Here is a 15,269-nt window from a genome sequence, read left to right as displayed (position 1 = left end):
TCTTTTAAAAGTTTCCATATAGGTTGATCTGATTCACTCTGTATAAAAATTCAGGTAAACCTAATGTTGTCAAATGATCCATTTCATAAGAATGTCAGCCTAAGATCAAATTCTAGTCACTAAAAAGCTGAAAAACAAGAAGTTAGGAAAATAAAGCTGCTGCCTATCTGAGACCAAAGGTAAGTACCAATAGGAACGAGCCAATCAACTCATAACTTATGAGAGAAAAACAGTATTTTTTACCATTATCTTTAAAACATAAAAATTAATACCACCCAGTACCACAACACATTTATAAAGAGTTATAATAATAGCTACATTTACATAGCTCCTAGTACAAGGTAGGCACCATTCTAAGAGTTTCAACTATATTAACTCTTTTAATCCCCACAACATGCTGTGAAGCAGGTATTATTACCATCCCCAGAGGTCCCATTACCATGTCCTCCGAGGAGGACACTGAAAGCAGAGAAGTTAAGTAACTTACTCTAGATCACATAGCTAGTTAAGTGGCAGATCCAGGATTCACATGTATCTAGGAAGTCTGGCTCCAGAGTCTACTGTGCGTTTAATCACTGCAGCATTTCTTCTTATTCCCCTTCTGGAAAAAGGGAATAGCATGTCTCAAGGTTCAAAGGCAAAAGACCATGACGCATTTGAAGTCCAGTGGGGCTAGTCTAGAATAGGCAAAAGCAAGTTAAAGCTGAAGAAGGAGGAGCCAGGGCCAGGTCAAGCAGAAGAGGTAAGCCACATGAAAGAAACTGGATTTCACCCTAAGAAAAAAAGGATTTTAAGCAATCTGTGTTTTTGTGAACAGTTTGGAGGTGAAGAAGGCATAGGGAGACTAGTTAAGAGGTCTCTGAAGTAATTTAAGTAAGAGATGACTACAGTCTAAATTAGGATGGTGGCAGAGGGAATAAAAAGAAATGGATGGATCTGAAAGATAATTAGTGTAGGGGATTGGAATTGGCCACCCAAAGATATGTCTCTTTGGCATGAGGATTATTTTGGACTGGTTACTTTTAAAAACTGCAGACATGAGAGAAACTCAAAAGTAGAAGTTACCCTTTGTAAGAGACATTTACATTTTTAAGGGAAATCTCCATCTGTAAAGATGTCTCCCTCTCTGTACCAGGAAGAAGGGGGGATGACTTTATCTCTAGAAACTCTTATCAATGCAGAAGGCAAGAAGTTAAATCTGCATAATTATCTTGCTCTTGTTTACTGTGCTTTTCTGGTAATCTCACATAACTGACGCCCCCCACTGCCAACACCCTCCTTTGCCTTTAGCTGGGGAGGGTATTTAAGATGACAACCTCTGCCATTTTGGTGAGTTACTCAGTTTTTCTGGGTCTCTCCCATGTATACATGTTATAAGGCTTTGCTTGATTTTCTCCTGTTATTCTGTCTCATGTCAATTTAATTCGTAGTCCAGCCAGAAGAACCCAGGATAAGTAGAGGAAATGTCTTCCTCCCCTACATTAGGAAACAGTATCAATAGAACATGTGGTTAAGAAACAAGAGAAAGAAAAGCAAAAATGGTTCTCAGTCTCTGGTTTGGACAAGCGGATGATAGTGGTGCCATTCACTGAGTGAAAAAGAACAAACTGGGGAAGTTTTAGATAAGTTGAAGTTGAGAGGACTGCGGTGTGGTCTAAATGTCAAGATGTCCAAAAGGCATTGGATGACCCTATAACTTAGAAGGGAGAGGTGCTCTAGAGATGGAGACATGAAAGTATTTAGAAATTGAAATCATGAGAATAGCAGAGGAAACAGAACTCTGAAGAACATCATTTAAGGAAAAGAATCCCACAGTATTAACAATGTATACTTCATAATTTGGTGCTTAATTAACACTGCTAAGTGGGTTCCAATTATTATACTTTGGTCTTCCCAACCAAACACTAAGTTCACTGAAAGCAATGACGCCTCCTTATAGGCCTATTGCAACTCCTCAGCTTTTAGCATATGAATGACTATTTATGAGGTACTTTACCAACTGCAATATGGGGAAGGGATAAATACAATATACTTGATTTTAGGAAAATCCTTTTCTTAGGATTCCTTTGATCTTCCATTTTTCCCCAAGCTTTTTTTTTAAATTTTTTTAAAGATTGGCCACCTGAGCTAACATCTGTTGCCATTCGTCATTTTTTTTTCCTCCTTCTTCTCCCCAAAGCCCCCCAGTACATAGTTGTATATTCTAGTTATAGGTCCTTCTAGTTGTGCTATGTGGGACACCACCTCAGCATGGCTTGATGAGCAGTGCCAGGTCTGCGCCTACGATCCAAGCCAGCAAAACCCTGGGCCGCCGAAGCAGAGGGCATGAACCTAACCAATTGGCCATGGGGCTGGCCCCTTTCCCCAGGCTTTTGCTTCCTCTGTACTTGCTGCACTGATTGCTCTAACCCAGACAAAGATGAGCTCCATGACTGATGATGTGGGAGTTATGCAATGGGTCCTGTGATCCACTCTTATACTCAACACTTAATAAGCAAATCTAGGAGAAATTATTTTAAGAGAAAAGTGGAAGAGAGGAGTTCTTGTTTAAAATAAAAGGTAAAATTTGTTGTATTGCATTTTACTGGTACAGTAGAAATTTTTATTATATTTTTATATTATACTGTCAAATCACAAAATACTTGCTGTTTTTCACCCTCAGTCTTTTCCACACTGACCGAGCTCCTTGATCTTTCTTTTGCCTTATTCTTCCTATCCATCAAACAAGGTCAAGCTTTCCAGAAATTCTGTGAACACTCCAGCCTGCAGTCAAAGCTCTCTTCCCTGTATTCACTAAGCACACCTCTGTACTATACACATGACATTCCTCATATACCATTTTGATGGTAACTTTTCCGTAGTGTGTGATGTAAAGAGCTCAGGGTACGGAATCATACACCTATTACACCAAGGCACACAGCCAATAAGTTATTCATAGCCTTCTTACCAGTTTCTGCATCTGTAAATTGGGAATAATACTGCTAACATTTCACAGTTGTTCTAAGAAAAATGAGATCACATATGTAAAGTATCTAGCACAACGTCCAGCACCCACTACAGGTTTGATAAATAAATGAAAAGCACTAAGATATATTGGAGTACACAAGGAAGCCATTTGGTTTAAAACTAACTCTGCCTGACCCTGTCTTTCTAGAAAGGCCTGATGTGGCCTGTTGAGTATCCATTGTACATCTGCTTTTAACATTTACAGTGTCCCAAAGCCAAGAATGAGGCCCTTTAAGATAGGGATTTGTGCCCCCACCCCCCATATCAGCATTTCTTTAAAGATAAGCATTTCTTCCCCAAAACTAAGGGTTAATTACTGACCTACTGTGCTTATCTCGTGACCACTGACCTTCTGTGCTAGCAAAGCATCTCATGACTGTAGTAAGAGGATATTCCTGTCATATGTGATGTATGTTCCTTGTTCCAAGATGGTATATAACCAGTCTGTACACCCCACTTCTTCGGAGTGCTTCCTGCCTTAGTGAAGGTTATTTCTCCCAGGCTATAGTCCTCAAAACTGGCTCATATAATAAACTCACCCCAATTTTGGTTTATAAGTTGATTATGGATTATTTGCACCAACAGGCTCAATAAATATTAGTTCCTGCATCAAAATTGTAACCTTTTCTTTAAAGAACATGAAAGAGGGGCCAGCCCAGTGGTGCAGCGGTTAAGTTCACACGTTCAGCTTCTCGGCAGCCTGGGGTTCGCCAGTTCGGATCCCGGGTGAGGACGTGGCACCGCTTGGCAAAAGCCATGCTGTGGTAGGCGTCCCACATATAAAGTAGAGGAAGATGGGCATGGATGTTAGCTCAGGGTCAGTCTTCCTCAGCAAAAAGTAGAGGATTGGCAGTAGTTAGCTCAGGGCTAATCTTCCTCAAACAAGAAAAAAAAGAATATGAAAGAATTTCATGAATAGACATTTCAATTAGAATGCTTAGGAAAGGACACAGGAATAAGAGTTTTTGGCAAATACATATCAGCAAAAATAGAACATGAGATTTGAAATTAACATTTCCTACATGGATAAGTCTCTTGAGAAGAGGTATCATTATCATGTGTGTCTTTGTAGCTACCATAATACCTTGCAACTCACAATAAAATATTTGATGGATTGATTAATTAATTAGAGGACTGATGTTATTGGTTATCTGCCTTTTCTTATAAGACAGAAGTTTACAGTAAGAGTCTAGAATTAAGTTTTTCATTCAACAAACAGTTATGTCTAACGTCATGCATATTGGACACTACAAAGGTTGCTATAACATACTGAGGTATAATCTTTGCCCTATGAAAGTTCACAAGAGAGGAGAGGAACTAAGTAATATGCACAGTTGCTAAATAAGGTATATGAAAAACTGCCCAAATCTCATCATTTAAAATATTTTTATAATCATCAATTTAATCCTCTTTCTCATAGAAATTTAGGTGAGAGGAAGGGACTGAGGGGAGGAGGAAGGAGTCCTCCTATGACCTGATATGAGTAGTACGTTATATCCTTTATACTACTGATTAGGATAATCTATCGAGATTATCACACTTCATGAAGAGAAACTAGATGGTTTCCCCACTAAGATCAGGAACAAAGGCAAGGACATCTGCTTTCACCAATCCTATTCAATATCATACTGGAGGTCCTGGCTAACATAATAAAAAAAGAAAAGAAAAAGTAGACAGACTGCTAAGAAAGAAATAAAACTGTGTTTGTTCACAGATGACATGATTGTCTTTAAAATCCTAAAGAATCAACAAAAAAACTGGAACAAATAAACGATTATAGTAAGGTTGCAGGATACAAGGTTAACATACAAAAGCCAATTGCTTTCTTATATACCAGCAATGAAAAGCTGGAACTGGAAATTAAAAACACAATAACATTTACATCAGCACCAAAAAAAATGAAATACTTAAGTATAAATCTAACAAAACACGTACATGGTCTATACAAGGAAAACTACAAAACTGAGGAAAGAAATCAAAAAAGATCTAAATAAAGGGAGAGAGATTCCACGTATATGGCTAAGAAGACCCAATATCGTCAAGATGTCAGTTTTTCCCAATTTAAGCTACAGATTCAACACAATCCCAATCAAAATCCCAGCCAGTTATTGTGTGGACATTGGCAAAATGACTCTCAAGTTGATATGGAAAAGCAAAAGATACAGAATAGCTAATACAATATTGAAGGAGAAGAAAAAGACAGAAAACTGACATTACCTTACTTCAAGACTTTTTATAAAGCTACAGCAATCAACAGGGAAATATGAAAGAACAGGCAAATAGATCAATGCAACAGAATAGAGAGTCCAGAAATAGATCCACATAAATATAGTCAACTAATCTTTGACAAAGTAGCAAAGGACAGCACTGGAGAAAAAATAGTCTTTCAAAAAATGGTGCTAGAACAAATGGACATCCATGTGAAAAGAATTAATCTAGACACAGACCTTACACCCTTCAAAAAAATTAACTCAAAATGGAACACACGGGGCTGGCCCCGTGGCCAAGTTTGCATGCTCCGCTTCAGCGGCCCAGTGGTTCACCAGCTCTGATCCTGGGCACGGACATGGCACCACTCATCAAGCCACACTGAGGTGGCATCCCACATGCCACACCTAGAAGGACCCACAACTAAAAATATACAACCATGTACCAGGGGGCTTTGGGGAGAAGAAGGAAAAATAAAATCTTAAAAATGGAACACAGATCTAAATGTAAAACGCAAAACTATAAAACTTCTAGAAGATAACATAGGAGAAAATCTAGATGACCTTAGGTTTGGAGATGACTTTTAGATACAATATCAAAACACAATTGATTAAAGAAAAATTGGTAAGTTGGACTTGACTAAAATTAAAAACTTCTGCTCTGCATGAGACATTTTTAATAGAATAAAAAGACAAACCACAGATTAGGAGAAAATATTTGCAAAACACTATTTGTTAAAGGTACCCAAAATATACAATTTAATATTGGTAAAGCTCAATAATAACAGAACAAATGACCCAATTAAAAAATGGGCAAAAGATTTGAACAGACACCTCACCAAAGAAAATATGCAAATGACAAATAAGCATATGAAAAGATGCTCAACCTCATACGTCATTAGAGGGTTGCAAATTAAAACATCAAGATACCACTACACACCTATTGGAATGGCTAAAGCCCAGAACAGTGACAACACCAAATGTTAACAAGGATGTGGAGCAATAGGAAAGCTCACTTATTGCTGGTGGGAATGCAAAAGGGTATAGTCACTTTGGAAGACAGTTTGGCAGTTTCTTACAAAACTAAACATACTCTTACCTAATACTATCCAGCAATTGCACTCTTTGGTATTTACCCAAACGAATTGATAACTTATGGCCACACAAAAATCTGCACATGAATGTTTATAGCAGCTTTATTCATAACTGCTAAAACTTGCAAGCAACCAAGATATCTTTCAGATGGTAAATGGATAAACTGTGGTACATCTAACAACAAAATGTTATTTAGTGCTAAAAAGAAATGAGCTATCAAGCCATGAAAAGGCATAGAGGAACCCTTTAAATGTTTATTACTAGGTGAAAGCAGCTAATCTAAAAAGGTTACATACTGTATGATTACAACTATGACATTTTGGGAAAGATTTCAGAACTATAGAGACAGAAGATCAGTGGTTGCCAGGAGCTCAGAGGTAGGGAGGCAGGGATGAATGGATGGAGCACAGGGGATGTTTAGGGTGGTAAAAGTATTCTGTGTGATAATGTAATGGTAGATACACATCATTGTCCGTTTGTCAAACCCACGGAATATACAACACAAAGAGTGAAGCTTAAGGTAAACTACGGATTTTAGTTAACCATAATGTAACAATATTGGTTCATCAATTGTAGCGAATGTACCACACTAAAGCAAGATGTTAATCACAGGGAGGTGGGGTGGGGAGGTGGTAAGGGAGTATATGGGAACTCTCCTTACTTTCCACTCAATTTCTCTGTAAACCTGAAATGCTCGAAAAAACAAAGGCAATTATTTTTGAAAAAATACTTTTATAATCATCCATTTCATCACATTTCTCTCAAGGAAGTTGGGGGGTGAGCACCTGGGGAGGTGTCTTCCTATGCCTTGATATGAGCAGTACTTTACATGTTTTATACTAATGTTTAGGATAATCTATTGAGAGTCTCAATTTGTAACAAAATGTGTTATCAGTCAGATGAGCTAAAGACACGTAAGACTGCATAATTCAACAGTGGTGAAAACAGCCAACCAGCCTGAACATGAAGCATGAAAAGGCCTTCAAGAAATCACTTCTAATCTATTATTGGTAAATAGAAAATATCCCCCAAATGGCCACCAAAAAATGTAAAAGAGAAGAGAAAGGGCTTAAGAGGTAAAATTGTAGCCAACCTCAACAAATAGCTGGAAACTTATCTATCTCCTCTAGTTAAGAAATGCAGCTTCTCTGAATAGGAGGAAAAGTGAAAGAAATAGTGAAACTAGGTTGATTGTAAAACCAAGTAATCCTGTGGTGGGCAGAGTAGAAATTTACTAAGTATGTACCACCTTAACTTCACATAAGGTGTACATCCTAAATATAAGGTATAATGTGCAGCCACTTACTTAATATCAAAACAATATAATTTCCGGAAGACATAAGAAAACCACTCCTCTAACTTCCATTCGGACTCTATTTAAAATTAGCCACGTTATTAACTTTATGTCCAAGAGCACAACATTGTTAGCCGCACTAGATCTTTAAAAAATAAAGAAAAAAAACCCTTCTATTCAAGTATCATCTGAAGAAAGTTCATAAATGGTTTCATAAATTGACAGAAGTAATGTCTATAGTATCCGGCACATAAATGGCAAAATATCTCTATTTTTAAAAAACATCAAGAAGCATCACCCAGCAAAAAAAAAATCACATTATTTTCTTAAAAAGTAACTCATTAAGAAGGTCTCTATAAAAACATATTTTACAAGTATGTGGGATGTGTTTGTTTCTCTACTGAAACAAGAACTAACTTGAGAGAAGAGCATATTAGCAAGTTCTGAAGAGAGAGGTAATTAGCATATTGGAAGCTAACATTTTTGGCACATGGGACCTATCCCAAGAACGTCTATCCTCCAGTCATGAGTCATGGGCTAGGCTGCCTCCCCATTTATTGTGAAGCAATATTTCAGTAAAAAGAGCAGCATGGAAGAACAGAACATATGAATAATGACTTAGACAACTTCCCAGGAAGAAATCATAGTGAAGCTAGGTCTGAGAAAGAGTATATACTACACTTTACACTAATGCTCTCTTTCCTTAATCATTCTTGCTCTTTAGTTAACAGCAGAGAGAGAGAAATTTAGAGGCTTTAGTTCTAACTAAAATTTCTATTTTTTTATAGATTTTAATACTGAATAAAATTATACATGTATTAACTTGGTTTTAAATTTTGTGAAAGTGAATTATTTAACGCATCATTATAAATTAGTTTATGATGACATCTGTGAAAAGCTCTCACCTGTCACATACCCACCCCAGCACACACACACAATGACACCAGAAGGCAACACTCTGCTTTACCTTCTGCTGAAAAGTCTGCTACCTCCAACGCTTGAGGTCCATACACGAAGGCCTCCTGGAATCTATGAACACAGCAGAGGCAAAAGGCAGAGAAGTTTATGTAGATTTAAAGTTGCGCTGCCCAAAACATAAAATGCCAAATGCCTATCACAAGTCTACATATCTGCCAAGGAAATCAGATTTTAGATTTGACAATGAGCAAATCAACAATATATTGATACATTCAGAGTTCATTATATATTACGCAGCTACTTATATGAAAAAAAAAGTTGAGGCTTAACTAATTTATATTCTCACCAATAGAAGTGATTTACACTATCGGAAATACTAAAAGAGCAACCAAGTATGAATTCATATATGCTGAAAGTAACAATTTAATTTTTAAAATTATGTGAGAGAGCCAATATACATATATAAGGAATATAAAAGAAATTAAGTAGAAAAATATACTTCACAAAATGGAGTGTGGCAGTCCCTACAGCTCAAGGTACGTTCTTTCTTAGGACCAGAGATTGTTGAGAACAGAGGAGAAAAACAATTAGAAACAGACCTGGAAGAGGACAAAGGCAGAGGGAAAAAAGGAAAAGTACAAATGTAAAGATGTTCTAATGCTAAGATTTAATTTAAGTCTGACACTAATGTTGAAATGAGCTACGCAGTACGGGGGAAATCTACCTTGTTGCAATATTTTAAGGTAAATATAAGAACGGAACATGAAAAGCTTTTCAGAAAATATTCATGTAAGAAATTTAGGATTTAATCAGGTAAAATATTTAGATTTCAGATTTCATTTCATTCTCTTCTGATGATGGGGATAAAAGACTACAAAATGCAACTGGTATAGGAGAAAAGGAATCAGATAAATTTTACTAACTATTAAATTTAAAAGAGGGAGCATGTTATCTTTATGTATCATTTAGAAATCCTTAAAAATATCATCAAATAATTAGGAAAGATGGAACAAAGGATTATCTTAAAACATGACAGTATGTCAAGAAAGAAATATAGTATTACAGAACATTGGCCCTGCGGTCAGGTGGCTTGAGTTCAAGTTCCAGCCAAATTACTTAATTGCTTTGTGACATCAGGCAGGTCACCTAATCTCTCAGTACAACTGGACTTGTTCAGTGAGGACTCCTTCACCATCTTGCAGATTTATACTGAATATCAAATGAAATAAGGTATTAAAAAATCACAGAACATTGTATTTGCAAAAATTTAAATCAGTGCATTTGACTTAAATTAACAATTTGTTAATTTAAAGTTGTTAAGTAAGAAATACAGGGACTATAGTGTGCCAAGCCAAGGAATTTGGGGAGCTGTGTGGGGAGGAAGCCCAAAAAAGCAAAGCAAAAATGTTGAGCTGGCCAAAACAACCTAGAGGAGTGTCAGGGCTAAACGGCAGCCAGAAGGTCACAGTGCCCAAGAGATGGCTGTATCATATTACTGATTTAGCAATGTGCCCAGCACTATCTGCCTCAGATGTATCTTCTCAATTTCCAAAACAATCTTACAGACTGCACCCTCCTCTAAGGCCGTGCTTGTGACATGTAAGGATCTGAGACATTTGCATACTGCATATATTTCTAAAAGCCAAAGAAATAAGATCCCACCCAACAAAACAATATTGGCAGCAAAGGCTTAAATAGGATGTATGATGTGCCAGGCACAGTTCCAAGAGTTACAGATATTACTAATTTGGTCTTCACAACTCTGAGATGGGTACTATTATTATCCTCACTTTACAGATGAAGAAACTGAGAAACTTGCCCAGGTCCAGCCCCACGGCCGAGTGGTTAAGTTCATGCACTCTGCTTCAATGGTCCAGGGTTTCGCGGGTTCGGATCCCGGGGCACAGACATAGCACCACTCATCAAGCCATGCTGAGGCAGCGTCCCATATGCCACAACTAGAAGGACCCACAACTAAAATATACAACTATGTACTAAGGGGCTTTGGGGAGAAGAAGGAAAAAGAAAAAAAAAGAAATCTTAAAAAAAAAAAAGAAACTTGCCCAACACACATAGCCAGATGTGGCACTTATCTATATGTAAGGAACCAAACAATTATAAATGATCTTAAGTATTCAATCATGCTATGTATATTTTTCAGCATTTGCAACATTTTCTCAGAAAATTTAAAGTTCAAATAATTGTACAAAATATGTAAAAAAATGGGAAAGACTTACAATATAAAACTAAAAGAAAAAATAGAAATTTTTAAAAACAAGCATAGGCCTAAAAAGGACTAAAGAACAGTCTGGCAGTTCCTCAAAAGATTAAAAATAGAATTATCATATTATCCAGCAATATACTTCAGAGCATATAGCCAAAAGAATTGAAAGTGGGGATTCTCAAAAAGATATCTGTACACTCATGTTCATAGCAGCATTATTCGTAATAGCCAAAAGGACTTGTAAGTCACTCAAGTCTCCACCAATGGATGAACGGATAAACAAATTGTGGTACACAAACAGTAGAATATTATTCAGCCTTACAAAAGAAGGAAATTCTGCCAGATACTACAACATGGATTAAACTTGAGGCTATTAAATGAAATAAAGCAGTCACAAAAGGTCAAATACTGTACGATCCTATTTATATGCAGTACCTAGAGTAGTCAAATTCATAGAGAGAGAAAGTAGGGTAGCAGTTGCCAGGGGCTAGGGGAAGGGGAGAAATTAGGAGTTATTCCTTAATAGATACAAGGTTTCAGTTTTGCAAGATGAAAAGAGTTCCATGGACACATGGAGGTGATGGTAGCACAAAAATATAAATGTACTTAGTGCCACTGAACTGTACACTTGAAAATGATTAAAATGGTAACTTTTATCTTAAATGTATTTTAATACAATCTTTTTTAAAAATTAAAATGTGCTAAGTGTACAAAATCTAACAAGGGATGTATAAAGAAGAAAACTAAAATCTATTATTTCATCTTCCAGAAACCACTGCAAATCCCTTTTTAATGTATATTGTTACATGGTTGAAAAAAATCGTAGTATAGACTTTTCTTAAAAAAGTAATTCCGCAGGGCCAGCCCTGTGGCCGAGTGGCTAAGTTCGAGTGCTCTGCTTCGGCAGCCCAGGGTTTCACCGGTTCAAATCCTGGGCACGGACATGGCACCGCTCATTAAGCCATGCTGTGGCAGCATCCCACATGCCACAACTAGAAGGACCCACAACTAAAAATACACAACTATGTACCGGGGGGCTGTGGGGAGAAAAAGGAAAAACAAAATGTTAAAAAAATAATAATAATAATTCCTATCAATGTCATTCTTACCAATGTTAATCCTCTTTATTACTGAAATATTTTACTAAAAGTTTAATTGAAAAGACTTTTTTTTAAACTCAAAGGGTAAAATAATTAAAGCAGGGGATGGCCCCATGGCCAAGTAGTTAAAGTTCTGTGCGTTCTGCTTTAGCGGCCCAAGTTCTTGGGTTTGGATCCTGGGCGTGAACCTACTCCACTCATCAGCCATCCTGTGGAGGCATCCCACATACAAAATAGAGGAAGACTGGCACAGGTGTTAGCTCAGGACTAATCTTCCTCAAGCAAAAAAAGAGGAAGGCTAGCAATAGATCTTAGCTCAGGACCAATCTTCCTCAACAAAAAAAAATACATAAATAAATAATAAAATAATTAAAGAATAATTTTTGCTTCAAGAACATACACAGTTTGGTATCAAAATAACAGTTTCAATTCTCCAGATTTCCCAGCCAAACAGCTTCTCTAATCAGAGTTACCAAAGAGTTACATTCTTGCATTTCAAGACTATCAACCAAATCTCTCTGTAAGAGATAGGTGTTGTACTAAATTGGTCTCCCTCCCTCCATTCTCAAACTTCTTTGTGGCAGACACTACTGGCTGCCTACTATACACCCATTTCTCTTTCCTTCTTTAGTAACAGACCCTAGTTTTATTCTGGGCAGCATGTACCCACGTAGAAGTGTATATTTTCTAGTCTTCCTTGCTGCTAGGACTGGTCAATGAGCTAGAAGTGGAAGTCATTGGATGGGACTTCCAGGAAAGCTACTTAAAGGGACTGACTCAGCTGAGAGTGTGTGTGTAACTTGGACATGATGGATAGCACTCCAGCAGTCATTCTGGACCATGAGGTAACAGAGACTATGCCAAAGGACAGTAAAGCAGACAGAGGGATGTTAGGTCCTTGATGATCCTAGAGTCATCATATAAAGCCTGGACTTCAGTGTGAGAAATATACCTCTACTTTGGTGAGACCACTTGTTTTGTATTCTAGGCAAATCTAAATCTAACTAATGGACCCACATTTATGCTGCTATCAGTGATTGTTCTAAAATGCAAATCATAACTGTCAAAATCCTTATCTTGGCACATAGGCCCTTTCATAATTTCTCGGGCCTCTGCTTATTTCTTCAGCTTTAGCTTAGCCTTGAAGTCCAGCCATAAAGAACTACTTGTAGGATGGTGACTGTAGTTAATAATACTGTATTGCATCTCTGATAGTTGCTAAGAGATAGATCTTAAAATTTCTCATCACAAGGAAAAAAACTATAACTATGTATAGTGACGGATGTTTAACAAAAAAGTGAGAAAAAGTATTCTGCATTCAGGATATGGTATTCTGTCTAGGCCATTACATCAATTTTACTAACTGTGTCATCCAAATTGTCAAAATCCCAAAGATTCACAAGTATATGGTTGTATCATTTACTGTGAAGGGTATATTAAAACTTTTCTCTTACAGTGAAAAAAAAAAAGAAAAGAACCACTTGTAGGCTTCTCACACCACCTTGTTTTTGCAGAAGCTGCGTGGAATGTCCTTCTCCTGAATCTTTCTCCATCCATCCTTCAAGTCTCAACTCCTCCCAAAAGCTTTCCTGCTGCACCCACTATATACACAGGCACAGACAACATACTCATGAACCAAATACGAATCGACAATCTTCCTGTGTATTTACCTTTTCTATGCAGGTGCTATAGACCTTTTCAATTATAATGTAATTTTGGTTTTCTTGTCTGCTGTTGTCACTAAAGTGAAAGTCCGAAGGATAGAGACCATGGGTAATTCTTTGGCTTTCCATAGCCCTTAGCACAGGGTCCAGAGCACATAGTAGAATTCAGTAAATGTTGGCAGAATGAATGAAGTTCAGAGAAACGGTCATTCTTAAACACTTCAAAAATTTCATATTCTCAAACACTTAAAAAGCACACTGTTGCCTTCATTTCAAATCACAACAACTCTAGTATCAAGGAATATTTCAGAAGACATCAGGATGTTAAGCCAGTTGGTAATAATTAATTTCCTTAACTATAAAATATCATTTCTCTTCCAAAACAAACCAAGTATTCTCAGGGGATAAATAAATCTTTTTTTTTTTCAGTACAACTTTTGAGGTGTTCAAGAGAAGAAGGCAATAAAGAACATTTTCTCTCTTTGCTTGCATCCCTACAAGAAATATTTATGGAGGATCATTTATGTGCCAAGCATTGTACTAGGCAGTTAAAACACAGAATAATGAGCTCTTTGAAAAAGTCCCAAGATACTATGAGTATATCTATCCCTATCTCTGTGAGATGAGAAAGCTCAGAGGAGATGGCATTTAGATTTGTTTTTAATTTTTAAAGGAAAAATGAAACTTTTCAGAAAAAGAGATTTTAATTTTCCATTTTTTATCAGCTCAAGTTTGTTTTTAGAGAAGATAGAAGGAACCAGTGTCTTTCAGTATCCACCATGTAGCACTGTATCAGGTTCTTTACATACATTATCTCAATTAAGCCTCATAAAAGTTCTGTGAGATAGTTTTAACCTCATTTTAAAGGCTGAGAAGTAGAGTTTGTGAAAGTTAAACAGCTAGGATCTGAGCTCAGAAATGTCTGCCTCTAACAACTGTTGTCCATTACTTGTTAGCTCTTAAATTCTTAGACAGAAACATAAAATATAGGAGCCAAGAGAAAGATGCTAGTAAATAACTCACCAGTTAACTAAGCTTCCATATGCTTCCTCATTATTTACAACATTTTGGCAGGATGCAAGGAAGCCACTTTTTAAATGATGAGAAAAAAAACTTACTTTAAAGAGCACAATTGATAGAACCAAGATTCAAACTTTCTGAAATAAGCTTTAACAAATAAATAAAGCCCGGCAACAAAACTTGAGAATATATCTTTCTCATTACAATCTTCTTCAATTCTCTCCAGTATAAATAGGAGAAACCATTGCAGGGGACAATGCCTCTCCTAAATTCAGTGTATCTGTTATATAATCCCAATCAGTGACCCTAAGGAAAAGCCTATTTATCACCACATAATACTTGGAATAATGCCTCAGATGAGTAACTACATCCATTAAAAGGTTAATAACAATCATAATAATAAGAGTCTAAACAAGAAAGTAACTCTAGGGAAAAAAATTAATTTAACAGCATGATTGTTGTGATTCAATAATCCTTGCCCAGATCTTCTCAAACCCCAAAAGAAATGCATTATGGTGACAGTGCACGTATATTCGAGCAACTCTCTATAAGAGGTTCATGAAAGGATATAACATAAAACTAAACAAGAAGTGCCCTGAAATGTGGCACAAGGCATGGCATAAAAAATGTCCCAACAGTGAGGATTGTTCAGTGCAAAGATGAAAAACCAAAAGAGTATGAAATTTCCTTCTATGGGAATATTTTAAAATTCAGAAATCTTTATCCATATGAAAGTTCATG

The 15,269-nt window shown here is 36.7% G+C and overlaps 1 protein-coding gene across 3 annotated transcripts in view; it reads right to left on the bottom strand.

The window, feature by feature from the left end:
• CDK19 (cyclin dependent kinase 19) overlaps window positions 1–15,269 on the bottom strand; it is a 161,973-nt gene that overhangs the window by 123,504 nt on the left and 23,200 nt on the right. The window contains exon 2 of one of the 3 annotated variants that reach the window (XM_046675896.1): window positions 8,570–8,631. The exons of 1 other annotated variant lie outside the window; for it this stretch is intronic. The gene's annotated coding sequence lies outside the window, so the exon portion shown is untranslated. Of the gene's footprint in view, window positions 1–487; window positions 577–8,569; window positions 8,632–15,269 lie in introns of those variants that run through there. One more of the 3 variants, XM_046675897.1, reaches the window with a different exon arrangement.

The sequence above is a fragment of the Equus quagga genome, chromosome 11, assembly GCF_021613505.1.
Source record: "Equus quagga isolate Etosha38 chromosome 11, UCLA_HA_Equagga_1.0, whole genome shotgun sequence".
Lineage (NCBI taxonomy): Eukaryota > Metazoa > Chordata > Mammalia > Perissodactyla > Equidae > Equus > Equus quagga.
This window is presented reverse-complemented; position numbering and strand designations above follow the sequence as displayed.